Source organism: Danio rerio, chromosome 22, assembly GCF_052040795.2.
Source record: "Danio rerio strain M-AB ecotype USA chromosome 22, GRCz13ab, whole genome shotgun sequence".
Lineage (NCBI taxonomy): Eukaryota > Metazoa > Chordata > Actinopteri > Cypriniformes > Danionidae > Danio > Danio rerio.
In genome coordinates this window covers 23,819,986-23,834,979 of record NC_141042.1, presented here as the reverse complement: position 1 = coordinate 23,834,979, position 14,994 = coordinate 23,819,986, and the positions used below count along the sequence as shown (strand labels likewise).

Genomic DNA, 14,994 nt, shown 5'->3' with positions numbered 1-14,994 from the left:
TGTAGATTCAAATTATATTTTATATATTATTATATTATTTGCTTATACAATGTTATGTAAATAGATGGATAATAAAACAAATTCCAATAAAGTAAAATAAATATAAACTGTAAATATAGACAGACAAACAAACAGACAGAAAGATGACAGACAGACAGCATTAATTGTAAGTACACTGATTAACAAATAAAATGAATGTAAAAAATACAAGCAAATTTCTCTCAGAAATTATAAGTAAATAAATATCACAAATAATGTCAAAAAAAATATTCAAACTATATAAAACATTTTTAAAATATACGGGCTGAAATAGTATTTTTGAATCCCACAAATCTGCAATTACAGTATTTACAACTTTAATACAAAACTTTTTTATTTAATAACAGCCTTTTCATTTTGACAGTGCATAAACACTTTTAGACTTTATTTATTTTTAATTTTAAGTTAAATTAACAACAGACGCTGAACAGAAGTTTAGTAAAAGTGAGCAATGCTTTCCTTATTACTTGTCCTTTAATATATAATCTAATTAGTCATAAGTGCAATTAAACCAAGATGGTATAATTCAGAAACTACACCAATTAAGTGGCAAAACTGCTTTCTTGCAATGATAAATTTTGTCTCGACTGTCTAATGAAAATTACATATATTCATATAGAAATTACAGTCAATTGCTGGAGTTATAATTTTGATAATATACTGATAAACTGAGAGGGTATTAATATTGTTTGCAGTAACTTAACTGTAACATGACATTTATTTAATCAATTAAATAAATATAAATGTCTTATAATCAATGTTAAAATTATGTATTTTGAAATATAATTTAGCAAAATATAAAAAAATTTACATACAATAAACATTAAGTCTAAGCTTTACATATTTGGAAATCCAAGTGTGTATATTTCAAACTCCTAAGATTTCCAAGACCTGATCCTCAAGTGACAATAAACAAATAGATGTATATGTATAGATGAAAAAAGCTGAATAAAATTCCACGACTGCCGACACACAAACAAACAAGCAGACAAAAGGGCACACCTCTAAGTGTGTGCGTGTGTGTGTGTGTTTGTGTGTTTATATGCAAACACACAGACTTGAAGATCTCATTTGAGTAACTTTTTTTTATTGACAGCCGTAATAATAAATAAAAACAAGCTGTCTTTTTCCCCCCACTACAACACGACCCTTTCGTGCACTGCCAAAAAGGCTCATTGTCTGAGGGTAAAGACAAACAAGACCCGAAAAAAGACACGCGGAAGCTCATCTACATTCCAGAAAAAAATCCGAAATCAAACAAGGATTTTGGCAAAACAAATATGTAAAAAAAAAAAAAAAAAAAAAAAAAGAGAGAGAAGTTAATATTACGGAACCGGCGTCGTTCTACTTTTAGAACAATCGACACAATCTGATTATTACACAGATTTCAAGACAACAGACTGCGGTGTTGAACCAGAGCTCCAGCATGCAGTCACAAGAGCTGCCTCTTATCCATCTATCTAATTATTCCCTCAGAAACCAGAAATTTGAGGATACTAAAGACAGTCCCTATCTGTCATGAAGCAGCATTGATCTCATTGAGAGCAAAATGTGGGTGTTGAGGGAGCCCAATATAACTCATGCCATTAAATTCCAGCTTGCCGTTATTCGCCAACAGAATTGACAGATTTTCCGCAGACGTTTCTTTTAATCTTCGACGCTTGTTCAAGAAGAGGGGAAAACACACAGTGTGTGCTTTACCTTTCTTATATGGTATTTGTGAGGAGGTTAGCAGAACTGCTATTGAAGTGTCAAAAAAAAGAGAAAGAAACACAGCGCACGACACTTGTTGATTATCAACTGTCAAAATGTTGGAGAAAACATTGTTACTTTCCTTATACAGAGCTGACTGCAACCCTCAAATGCTCGAATTCAATGTAATACTACTGTATATTGCTGACGAAACATAATATGGATTATTTGAGTGTACGATGTATAACCTAATTTAATATATAAGATATTAATTTTGTTGCTTAACTAGACTTTGAAGTGGCAGGCTTTAATAATTCAGATCTAAATACCTTTTCCTCGATAAGAAAGCTAAAAGTTCATAAGATGTTAAAATATACAGTATATTCTTTGACAGAGAAGCTGTTTTGGAGATAGAAAGTTCTAAAATAAAAAAAAAAAACAGTTAATTAAACTAATTTGAGGAAACCGATTGCAACAAACTATTTAAGTTCAAAAACTAATCTTAATGAGTATTGTGAACTTAATCCATTTGAGTAAACAAAGCAATTTGAGCAAAGTAAAACCCAATAAATGAAGAGAACTCAAACCAACTGAGTAGTGTAAAACCCAATACGTTAAAGCAACTCAAACTGTTTGAAAACCAATTGCAACAAACCATTTGAGTTAAAAAAAACTAATCTATATGAGTACTTTGAACATTTAAGTGTAATGAGGTATTTAATCAACTCATCACCTTCAACAATAAGTTCAAAACTCTTTTCAAATGAGTAGAATTAACTTTCAGTAAATTTTGAGTTAATACACTCATTTCAGTTGACTGTTGGGTTTTACAGTGTGTGTGTGTGTGTGTGTGTGTGTGTGTGTGTATAGTATTTGATTCAGGTGTCTTGAATGAGAATCTTTGCATTTGTAAATGACATTTGAAAAGTGTTTTGCTGTGTATTACAACTCTCATGGATGCTTTAAATGTGTTATTTAGCTGTTTGTTTTTATGAAATTTATCTTTCAGCTAGTATTGTAATAGATTTGTATGATTTTGTTTTTGCAGCGTCAGTATTTTAGATCTGAATTCACATAAAAAAACATATTTGAATAGAGTAGATTGTAAAAAATAGGGCTGTGCAGTGTATCACATCGATATCACAGTGTATTCACAATAGTCACATCACAGGATTAGATTGTTTATTAAAGCTTAAAAGATACAGAATTTTTAAATATTATTTACTGTGCTTATTTATCGTGGACTGTGCTACGTCCGACAGATTGCACTATTATGTTTTTTTTCTTTTTCTTTTTCATTATCTTATAACCTATTTTAATACATTTTTATTTGTTTTATCTATTTTTTATTCTTATTTTTATAATTCCGATTATTTGTTTTTATTTTCTTACACTTGTCTCTTTTATTCCTGTTTATGTAAAGCACTTTGAATTGCCACTGTGTATGAAATGTGCTATATAAATAAACTTGCCTTGAAACTTATATAGTGATGATGACCATGCTATTTTACGTATGATTGTTACATTTCTGTACTTTCTTGAGTAGTTTTAAAACCTTATTTTGCTCTGTCATACTTATATATGCTTGAAATTTATTATATTTCATGCAGATGCACTGCAAATAAAAAGATTTGATCATCCTGGTCAATCTAAAGTAATACAATCTTTCCAAATAGAGCTATTCAAATCACCTTGTGACAAAATCACAAAATATATCACAGAAAAACAAGATTTTTTCAATTTTGTGCAGCCCTAGTATAAAAATATCTGTTAATGGTCATTTTTTTGTGATTCGTTATTAATTACATTATGAGATCTTTCTCTGTTGACTTTTGATGATGAAAATTCAACCATGCAACTTAACAAGGTGACTTTTTATTGATATTTTAGTCTTTTGAAACAATATATTGTGTTAGAAATAGTATAGAGAGAATTAAGTACTACAGAAAGTACTAGTTGTTTATTATCAGGTTTTTGTACTGTAATTTACAACACTAAAACAGACAACATATCAATACAAATTATTAAAAAGGTAAATAAAAGCAACTTTTAAAAAACTTTTCAGCATCAAAAATTGTCAGAGGAAAGATCAAGGACCTATAATGCAATTCAAAAGCATAAAAATTATAGTGTAGAATTAAAATACATTCTGTAAAATAAAATGAAGAGGAACCAGGTGAAAATCCAAATAAAGGAAAGACGAAAGAGCATAGAATAAAAGAGAAATGAAGGAAAACTTACAGAACTGAATGGAAAGGAATTGAGTGAATGTAAACCAAAACTTACAGAAGCCACAGATAATTGAAAAGGAATAGTACAGTGAAGCTTATTATGCAGAATATAACTAAATCAATTTAAATGTAATAGATTAGATTGAAACAGAACTAAAAGGAAATGATGTGAAACTTCTGAAACTGAGATGAAACTTAAAAATGTGCAACTACTGTATAAAAAAACTGAAGTGAAACAATAGAATATTACTGAATTAAACAGGACAGAATAAAGTTCTATGTCGTCACGGTGTAGAAGCAACTTAGTAAAAGCAGAATAATATAGAGGTCAAATTTATATAACATTAATGAAGTGAAACAGAAAAGAAAAAAATAAATAGAAGTGTAGAGACATTTACATTTACAAGAAAATAGAATAGATGAAGTTAAGGCTCGTTTGAGCATCACATCACAATGTGTGTATCTGCAATAGTCACAAAGGAGGATTAGATTATTTATTAAAGATTAAAAGTTATTAAATTTCTGTACTTGAATACTATTAGACACCCCCCCCCCCAAAATAAAACATAAAGCACTGTTTAATTATTTATTTTTGCTTGCACTGAACAGAAAAAGTCGCAGTCAGTCTAAATAAATTAAATCTTTTCAAGTAGTGTTATTCAATAACCCTATATTATAATATATTATATTATATTATATTACATTATATTATATTACATTATATTATATTATATTATATTATATTATATTATATTATATTATATTATATTATATTATGTTATGTTATGTTATGTTATGTTATGTTATATTATATTATATTATATTATATTATATTATTCATTCATTTTCTTGTCGGCTTAGTCCCTTTATTAATCCAGGGTCGCCACAGCGGAATGAACCACCAACTTATCCAGCAAGTTTTTTTTACGCAGTGGATGCCCTTCCAGCTGCAACCCATCTCTGGGAAACATCCACACACACATTCATACACTACTGACAATTTAGCCTACCCAATTCACCTGTACCGCATGTCTTTGGACTGTGGGGAAAACCGGAGCACCCGGAGGAAACCCACGCGAAGGCAGGGAGAACATGCAAACAACACACAGAAACGCCAACTGAGCCGAGGTTCGAACCAGCTACATTCTTGCTGTGAGGCGACAGCACTGCGCCACAGCCTCGCCTATTATATTATATTATATTATATTATATTATATTATATTATATTATATTATATTATATTATATTATATTATATTATATTATATTATATTATCTGGTAAAATTATGGTCATATTGCGATATCACAGCAAAACAATGTCCTGTTTTACCAATATCGCGCAGCCCTAGATAAATGGATCAGAATCAGAATAAAGAAGCTTGCAAAACATATGATAAAGTTCAAGACAATGATAAAGTTCAAGATAATAAGAGTAAACAACTGAAATGAATTTTTATTTTAATTATTCATTTTCTTTTCTGCTTAGCCCCTTTATTAATCAGGGGTCGCCACAGCGGAATGAACCGCTAACTTATCCAGCATATGTTTCATGCAGCAGATCCCCTTCCAGCTGCAATCCAGCACTCTCATACACACACATACATTGTGGAAAATTTAGCTTATTCAACTCACCTGTACTGCATGTCTTTAGACGGTAAGGGAAACCGGAGCACCCGGAGGAAACCCACCAACACAGGGAGAACATGCAAACTCCACAAAGAAATGCCAACTGGCCCAGATGGGGCTCGAACCAGTGACCTTCTTGCTGTGAGGCGATCGTGCTACCCACTGCGCCACTGTGACGTTTATTGAAATAATAAAATGTTGGGTCAAAAGTGAAGAATAGCATAGATGTGAGATAAAAAATAAGACTAAAATGTGTTAAAATTATGTTAAAGATATAGAATAGACATGACAGATTCAAACAAGAGTGCACTTCTGTAAAAGATAAATTAAAATAGAAGTCAGGTGAAACTCAAACTGAGGTCAAAATACAATAAGATTAAAGTAAAACTTGTAAAAAAATAATAGGCATTTTGGGTGAACTAAAACAAAAGTTATTTATTTTTGTTCTTTTATGCTCTACATGACTATATAATTATGTATTTGAGTAAAATTTGAGAAAAAAAAATGTCTCAATCATAATCTATGCAAAAGCTATTCTATTCCAACTGATGAGAAAACAAAACCACTTATGGGGGTTTTGGGCTGGTACAGACATTTAAAATTTAAAGAAGTCAGAAGTAAATGATGTTTACATTTTGTGAAAGAAAGAAAGAAAGTAGGAAAGAAAGAAAGAAAGAAAGAAAGAAAGAAAGAAAGAAAGAAAGAAAGAAAGAAAGAAAGAAAGAAAGAAAGAAAATGAATGAATGAATGAATGAATGAATGAATGAATGAATGAATGAATGAATGAATGAATGAAAAGAAAGATTGAAAGAAAGAAAAAAATGAATGAATTAATTAAAAGAAAGAAAGAAAGAAAGAAAGAAAGAAAGAAAGAAAGAAAGAAAGAAAGAAAAATGCAATGGAATTCTTTTAGTATTAAACAAATTTTAACATTTTACTCAACCCCAGTAAAACTATATTTCCACAGCATCTTTACGCATTTACTTACTCTTTCCTCTATGAAATGTCAAAGTTGTTTGGCCTGTGTGGAGTTTCCCGCCCCTCTCCATCCACTAAGCATGCTGGGATGTGTGTGTAACTCACGCAAGTCGGGAATGGCTTGTTGAGCGCACACGCACACACACAAACACACTTGAACACACACGCATTCTGTAGGCGCGTGAACAGCTCGTGTGTGTGTGTCGCGGCGTCGCGCAGGAACTCAACAGGAGCTCGACCTTGACAGACTGAAGCACCATCATCTTCATCCTTATTTCCATCATCATCGGCAAGAGCTCCAATTCAAGGCGCGAGAAACTCAGCTGGCACTTCCTGGTAAGAGTTTAGCTTCATTCCCTCCTGGCTAACGCAAAACAAGTTAGCGTGTCACTTTTGCATTCAATTATCACGCGACAATGACATTTCGAGTGCTTGATGCGATTTATTTGTGATTAATGCTCTTTAAATACTTGCAGCAGAAAGAGTTATGGAGAAGTTGACAGAACTTTGGGCTAGTTTGTGTTAGCGCGCTAGGCTAATGCTGCTGTGGCGTTAGTACAGTAGTGACAATTATCAAAATTATTTGGTTTAATTTTTAATAACGCTGTTTTTCATCTCTAACATGTTGTGAAAGTTAGTTTAAAGTTGTTTTTAAAGAGTGTCGTATGAGTTTCCAGCAGTGACACGACACACTTTTTTAAGCATTGTGGCTAAGCTAACGTCTGTCAGTGTGACAAATGCAGTGGAAATGTAGGAAATTCACTCCTGATTTTTTTGAGATGCTCCCTATTTAACCTCAGACACAGATAACAATGTGTGTCTTGTTGACTATCCATAGAAATGTTGCGAAAAGGCTGATTATTTGAGCATGTTAGGCATTTCTTACTTTGGCAACACTTTCCAGCTGTTGACAGCAACGCATTGATACATGTTGTTTTGTGAGCTCAATGGACCTCGTTCATATTGTTCCTAATGACGTAAGTTAGTCAGGGGCGAGTTCATTATTGCGTCTTTGGTCATTGTGTTTTTGTCATTTTGTTATTACACATGTAAAATTACAATAATAGGAAATAATAGCAATTATATATATATATATATATATATATATATATATATATATATATATATATATATATATATATATATATATATATATATATATATATATATAACATTATAATAATTAAATAAAAAAATTAAATTAGGTTTCAGATTAACAGTGGACGATGAATGAGAACAAAAGTTTAATTATTTATGTCAGTGTTACAAGTTGTTTATCAGTCTTATTCCTTTTCAAGTGTGTCATAAACTTGTTTTATAAAGAGATTTGTATATTTATGGCAAAATGGTGTTATATATGAATGAATTTAAAATGAAAGTAAATGGTGAAATCAACAGTATAATTAGTTTTCGAGTTACCTAGCAGACATAAATTAGATGAAACATGAGCGTTTATGACTGTTTTAGAACTTCTGTAGTGCAGTTTTTAGCTATAGTGCTGCATCATGGTTCACATATTATATGCTATACTTAGGACCACACAGAATCTGCTGACATTTTTGCAAATTTATGCAGAATGATTTTAGGAGTATCATAACTAAAACCTTAATATATAAAAAAAGTCATACCTTTTTAACTTGTATTTAATGTTTACAATGCAAATCCAATCAGATCCACTTTATTTAGTAAACAAAGCAAGTTTCTCATACAATAGCTCCACTAAAAGATAGAAAATATTACTATACAAACTTTATTGTAAATAAATCATATACATATTTTCATATTAGTCAATAATATTACTGACATTAGTTTAAAAACTGAATAAATATTAATTTACACACATCAATGATGGGCTATAAATCTGCAGAATTTTGCACACGCAGATTCCATGTGGGCCTAGCCTATACTATATTTTATTCAAAATCATAATTACTCTACTGCATCTAGGGCTGGGAAATAAACGTTATTATATCAAATTGTGATAAAATAATGTCAGGAACATTGATAAGCTCTGGACTTTTTAAATCTATATTGATCTAAGAGCCAGTCATACACAGAGGAATCTAAAAGTGTATTTATATTCTGATCAGAGATGACAAAAGTACACACATCCTTTACTCAAGTAGAAGTACAAATACTTCTGTTAAATATGACTCTGGTAAAAGTTGAAGTACTGAATACCCTTTTGTACTCAAGTAACAGTCAAGAAGTACGGCCTGAAACAAGTTCTCAAGTGAAAAGGATTCATTACTACAACCTGTTTTATTTTAACAGTGGTTGCTACACTGCACACCATGTGTACATCTATACAAAATAACTTCCATTTCTTATTTTTTTAAGCAGCAAATTAGCCAAGCAGCATCGTTTTACAATATTGTCCAAAAACACTGCTCAAAAAGTTGTCCTGTGTATAATCACCTGAACCCAAAATATGGCTGTTAAAAACAACAGCTGCCATACTCGTTCATATACCCTAAAACATAATTCTGTAGGCTGCCTGTATTTTATTTTTGATAAATGTCTTAAATTTAGAACTTAATTTTTTTAAATTTTCTTCTTTTGGTAAAAAAAAGAAAAGAAAAAACAAATGTAATATATTTTGACTACAAATAAATTTTGCATTATGGTAAAGCTGCTTCATTTTTTAAAACGGCAACACTTTTGCTGCTCATTTGATTTCACTTTTTGTTTTTTGTTTTGTTTGTTTGTTTTTTGTTTGTTTTTACACACATGAAAACAAAAGTAACATGCCTGATTTAAAAATGTCAGGAATAGAAAGTACAGATGTTTGTGTAAAAAAAGTAGAAAGTTGTCAGAAAAATAAGTAGTGGAGTAAAATACTGATACCAGATAGAATCTACTTAAGTACAGTAACAAAGTGTTTGCACTTCGTTATTTCCCATCTCTGTTAGAGATGTGCTGAATTTTCTGCCACCGAAATTTATCAACTGAAAATATGTTATGCCATTTAATGGACCTTCTAATTTTTCTGGATTCAGTCATTGTTGGGATACTCTTTTTAAGTCTGGAAGCATTAGCAACTTGTATCGGAATGTGTATCATTATCGTTCAGTATGGAAAATGATTGTTGAGAATGCGTTTCTGCCACATCGTCCAGCCATAACTGCTTCCCAAATCACATGTTGTATAGGGTTAGTAGGGTCTGCCATTTGTGGGGGAACATAAAGTGTGCGTATTTCCACATTTAATTTATTTGACACTTTTAAGATTAGATTAGATTGGATTCCACTTTATTGTCATTACACATGTAATAGTGGGCAACGAAATGCAGTTTATGTCTAACCAGAAGTGCAATAATGGATACTGTATGATATAGGTATAAGTTATAAATTGCAATTAAAGAAAAACTATTGGTGATGTACTATGAATATTAAATACAGGTTGTTTTAACTATTAACAGAGATTTAAAATAGTTAAGATATGTACAGGTTGCTATTAATAATGAGAAGTATGCAGATAGATTAGGCATGGAAGATAAGATAAGCTTATGTAAGGTATGTAAGGTTATGTAAGATAACCTTCAATAAAATGTCACTGTTTCATGGTATTGTGATTACTGCTCTATATATATATATATATATATATATATATATATATATATATATATATATATATATATATATATATATATATATATATATATATATATATATACACACACACACACACACACACACACACACACACACACACACACACACACACACACATATATATGTGTGTGTATATTTATTTATATTGGGGGGCAGTAATCACAATACCGTGAAACCGTGATATTTCTATATATATATTTAGAAACGGTAAACATGTCAGACTAAATAATTCAAATGAATCCACAAGTTCAATTTAAAACTGAACTTTTAAATATTTATTGCTGGAGATACTGTTGTCATAATCTAAACAAAACAAAAACGTAAATAAAAAATCTTACACATATCTCAGGAATGGTATAGCAGAAAATTTTGGTGGTTTTAAAACCCGACCAGAGGTATACCTTGAAAATGGTTATCGTCTCATGCCTAAGATAGATATAAACATAATTTATAGTGGATATGTGCAATGGATATATACAATTCAAGATGAATTAGTGCAATAAATATGCACAATTTTAATTGTGCAAAATATTAAATAGTGTAGTGTTTAATGGGAGTGTAAGTAAGAGAGCTGTATTTAAGGATGTGTTAATATCAGTAAACATAAAATTTATGACAGGAATCTTCTTGTCAGCAACAGTATCATAATGCAATGCAGAACATTATGCTGACTTACATTTTTTCAGCAGCATGTTTATTTGTTTCAAAGTAAAACAACCGTTTTTTAGGACTGGTTGGTTATGAACTTGGGTGGACTGGTTGGTTAGGGTTTAAATTTATTGAAACTAGTCACTGCGTGCAATCACATCCCTATTCGCTGTATCAGCCACTCAACACAATCGATATTGTATTGGCAATTAAAAAACTTGTAGGACTTTTTTTCTGCGAATTTAAGGACATTAATAATGTATTTTAATTAGTTTGAAGGAATTAACTAACTTTTATGTGGTGTTTTGTGATGCATTATTTAGTTGACCCTCACATTTAACCTTGCATTTCTATATTTATTAAAAATATTGTCAGCATAGCAATCAAAATGTTAGGATTTTCACACATTTTTATTTTTTGCCTGATATGGCACAATTGAAGTTGATCTTTCTGCACATTCAAAGACAGATATGTATTTGGGCATTTTCTTTGTTGTTTTTTCACCTCTTTCGTTGCTTTAGATTTCCCCAGGAAATGAACTCTTTCATAGCATAATTATGCGATGCATATGCCACTGTAAACGCAGTAATAGACACGCTGACAGCCTGCGTTTGTCACAAAATACAGGAAAACCGGAGTAAATATGCGCTGTGATCCAAAAGAACAACCACAGTCTCTCCGTACGGGTCGCTATAGGCATTTCTTGCGTCCTCGCTGCAAACGACACTTAATATTTCACACAGGATGACACGGAGAGAAAGCAAGAGGCTGTGTGTTTTGAAAGCCTGTCTCTCTTAATACGCAATAGCCCGAGTGTTGCAAATAGCTGGGCACGCCAGCCTGGCATACTAACACTCATCAGCTCTGCGCCGAGTTTCTCCGGCCCAAGGGCTGTCGAGGTCTGTGGCTGGAGTGAGACGTAACACCCCCTCATTTGGGGATCTTCCACGACAGGACCCTGCTCTCTGCACTCAATCAGTCAGCGAAACAAACAGCCAGCTCGAGAGCTGCAGGAGGAAGCTGTGGCGCTTTTTATTTTATTTTTTTTTATTTTGTTTTCAGAAGTCATGCCAAGTTGGAACTCTGAAACCTTTGGCGGTGCCTTTGCAGGGCAGGGAATGAAAAAAAAAAACTTTACACATTGCTGAAGCCAAGCCTGGAAGCTGGCAGGGCGTTTGAACTGCTCTGGAAGGTCTGGAGAAGTGGGCTGGTTCCTGCGCCTAGCCGTGAGCAGGCATTGGTGGGGGGTCGAGGGGGCGTAAACTGAGGGCGAGTGCCACCATACTGTGAAGGCCGGGCGAGTGGCCAGCATCGTTGACAGTTTAACAGTGAATATTTTACAGCACAGCATACTGCATGCTGTAAACAGGAGTGAGCTACATAAAGGCTGTTTATCGTACTTGGGAAGCCTTTAAAAAAAATCCCTGCATCTTTATCCCCATATTAGAATAAAGCAGATGGCTTTGGGCCAGTGTGGCTCAGGAAAATGCCGGAGATGAAAGCAGGCCAGTTTCTTTGAACAAGGAGTCTGTCACGTTACTATCTCCAGGTCTCCGGGTCAAACCATGCAGTTTTTTTCACTTCGGTTTGGCCAAAAATATCCCTGGGAATCTTATTAATATTGATGTTTTGATGTCGCAAGCATTTTCTCTGGTTGTTAACAGGCCAAACGTGTTTTTTAATGCACGGTTAAGATCTTTTATGATCTACAAAGTGTTGTTTTAACAGTGTCATTTGTCTCGGCCATTCGTTGACCGCTAAAAGTGCAATACTAGTAGGAATACGATGCAATATATGCCGCCTTAGAACTTAAATGACATGAATAATTGAAGGATAAAGTATTCTCCAAAGCGTGGACTGGCATTTTGGCATAACATATTCCTTTTAAGCAAATTTGAATCTAGGAAACATTTACTTGTATCTTCAAAGTGATCAGCTTATCATGTTGAAACTGTCAAATTCTCTTGAAGTGAACATATGTGAACTGTCTTGTGCTTTTTAAAATGAATAAATTAACAAGTTATAGTAAAAATCACATTATTTACACAGTATTTTTGAAAAATGTTTATTTTTATGTTCTCTTAATTCTCTTGAGTACTTCATTGCAATTGTTATTTGTGTTTTTATTTTGAGAATTTCAGTAAAACTTAGGGATGCATCAAATTATCAACCATTATCTACTTTTTTAGTGTGCTGGATTTTCCTCCAGCTGCAGTCACTGCATGTGCTGAAGTGGCTTTCACACTGGATGAAGCTTCTTGGCTTATGCAACGGAAGGGCAGTTTGTATTTGCCCTGAACAAGGTTGGATAAGAGTGGAATGCACCGTTGAATACCTTTTGACATTTGGAAAAAAAACACTTTGCAATATTTTGGTTTTCCTGCTATATTAATATAATTTCACACAATGACTATTTGGAAAAAAGTTTGCAAGGGATTGCATCTGCATAAATTATACAAATGATACACAAATATATAAAATAAAACAATTTAAAGCACAGATGAAATGAGAACAAAGTTAACAATAACAATAAACAACACTATATGGTTTTTGGCTGGAGACTAACAGTAATGATGTACAAAAATTTAATAATCCAATGTAAGATAACAGTGTATGGCATAGGTCTCAAACTCGATTACTGGAGGGCCACAGCTCTGCACTGTTTAGCTTTTATCCTAACCCATCTAATCAAGGTGTTCAAGATTACTAGAGATCATTAAAGGCTGATTTATACTTCTGCATCAAACGCCGGCGTATTCTACGGCACTGACGCATAGCCCTTGGCCATCGGCGTCACTGACGTGCACCTTTCAAAAAATGTAACTACACGTCGCAACAACGCGTAGCGCAAGCTCTTTGATTTTTCGGCTTGGTAGTGCTGACGAGTCTGGGCGGGACCGAGAGCCGCGCCAATGGCGCGAGCCCGATGTAGCGATTGTTTACAAGTGTGGAGTCCCGTGAAGGAGCTCCGGATGGAAAGTTTTGTTTTGTGTTTACCTTATATTTAAAGTTGTTGCACGTCCGCCGGTTCCTGCCTCAAAATGAGCGAGTTTGAGCCACTTGTACATCCAGGAAGTGTTCAGGAAAAGCAAAACAGCAGAGAAGAAACTCGACACAGAGGAACATTTACACCTCACTGCCAACTAGCGTTTCGGAAGTGTTAATGCAGACCGACAGAGACAGCGCGCAGAAGTATAAATGCACAGCTTCGCGCGTTGCATGCGCCGTGAGTTATGTCGGTCACTTGACGCAGAAGTATAAACCAGGCTTAAGTAGGTTTAAGTTGGAGGTGACTGGAGCTAAACAATGCAGAGCAGTGGCCCTTTAGAAATTGAATTTAAGACCATTGTTGTGTAGTCATGCTTGTATAAATAATTAAGCATAATTTATCTTTATAATAAAGGTTAAAATAAAGAGGCAGACTTTATCACTTCTTCTGTTCAAATGATTAAGCTTCTCTTGAAGTCGCCTGAGATTGTCGCTATTGTAGATTCACACAAATCGATATCGATGCTAACACGATATATTGTGCAGCCTAAGTGCGCTCAGTCATATTTCAAAATAGCTCAATGTTTCACTCTGGATATTCCGCTCATGTTCTCGCTAGGCCTGTCATGATAAAGAATTTTTGTTGTGCTATATATTGTCACAAAAATTGTTGCGAAAAGCAATATTATTGTCATATTGAGATGATTTTATGCCACTGATTATGGAATGATTATGCCATATTATTCCATAACCGCATAATAATGCAAATAGCCATAAATACTTTTAAGGAACTAAGGCTTTTCGTTCTTAAGGTTATTTTGATTCTGTAATTTGACGTCAAAATTATGTAAATGTCCTATTAAATGTACTATTATGTAAATGTCCAATTATTAACTTTGACATCAGTGTGGTAAAATGTAAATTGTCTTGTAAAATGGGTTTAACGTTATTTGTGAATTTGTAAATGCATAATGCAATACTAAAAATTATTGTCATGTACAAATATTGCACGATAAGTCGATATGTTGATTATTGTGACAGGCCTAGTACTCAGTCAGAGCCAGATCAGTCTCAAAAATAATTTGTTTGCAAAAATAATACTCATACATGCTCGCCACAATTCACATTAACACAATCCAATCGTAAATTCAACATTCTCAAGTAAAAATCATAAATAT

General features: G+C 33.0%; 1 protein-coding gene and 1 long non-coding RNA gene across 3 annotated transcripts in view; one reads left to right on the top strand and one right to left on the bottom strand.

Moving 5' to 3' along the window:
- Positions 1-7,540, bottom strand: part of LOC147831578 (uncharacterized) — a 34,839-nt gene extending 27,299 nt beyond the window's left edge. The window contains exons 1-2 of one of the 2 annotated variants that reach the window (XR_015522047.1): positions 7,453-7,540; positions 6,577-6,930 (exon numbers count right to left, since the gene is read on the bottom strand). This is a non-coding gene — a long non-coding RNA (uncharacterized LOC147831578). Of the gene's footprint in view, positions 1-5,594; positions 5,759-6,576; positions 6,931-7,452 lie in introns of those variants that run through there. The other variant, XR_015522048.1, reaches the window with a different exon arrangement.
- Positions 6,667-14,994, top strand: part of nek7 (NIMA-related kinase 7) — a 126,723-nt gene continuing 118,395 nt past the window's right edge. The window contains 1 exon segment of the mRNA NM_001003617.1: positions 6,667-6,902. The gene's annotated coding sequence lies outside the window, so the exon portion shown is untranslated.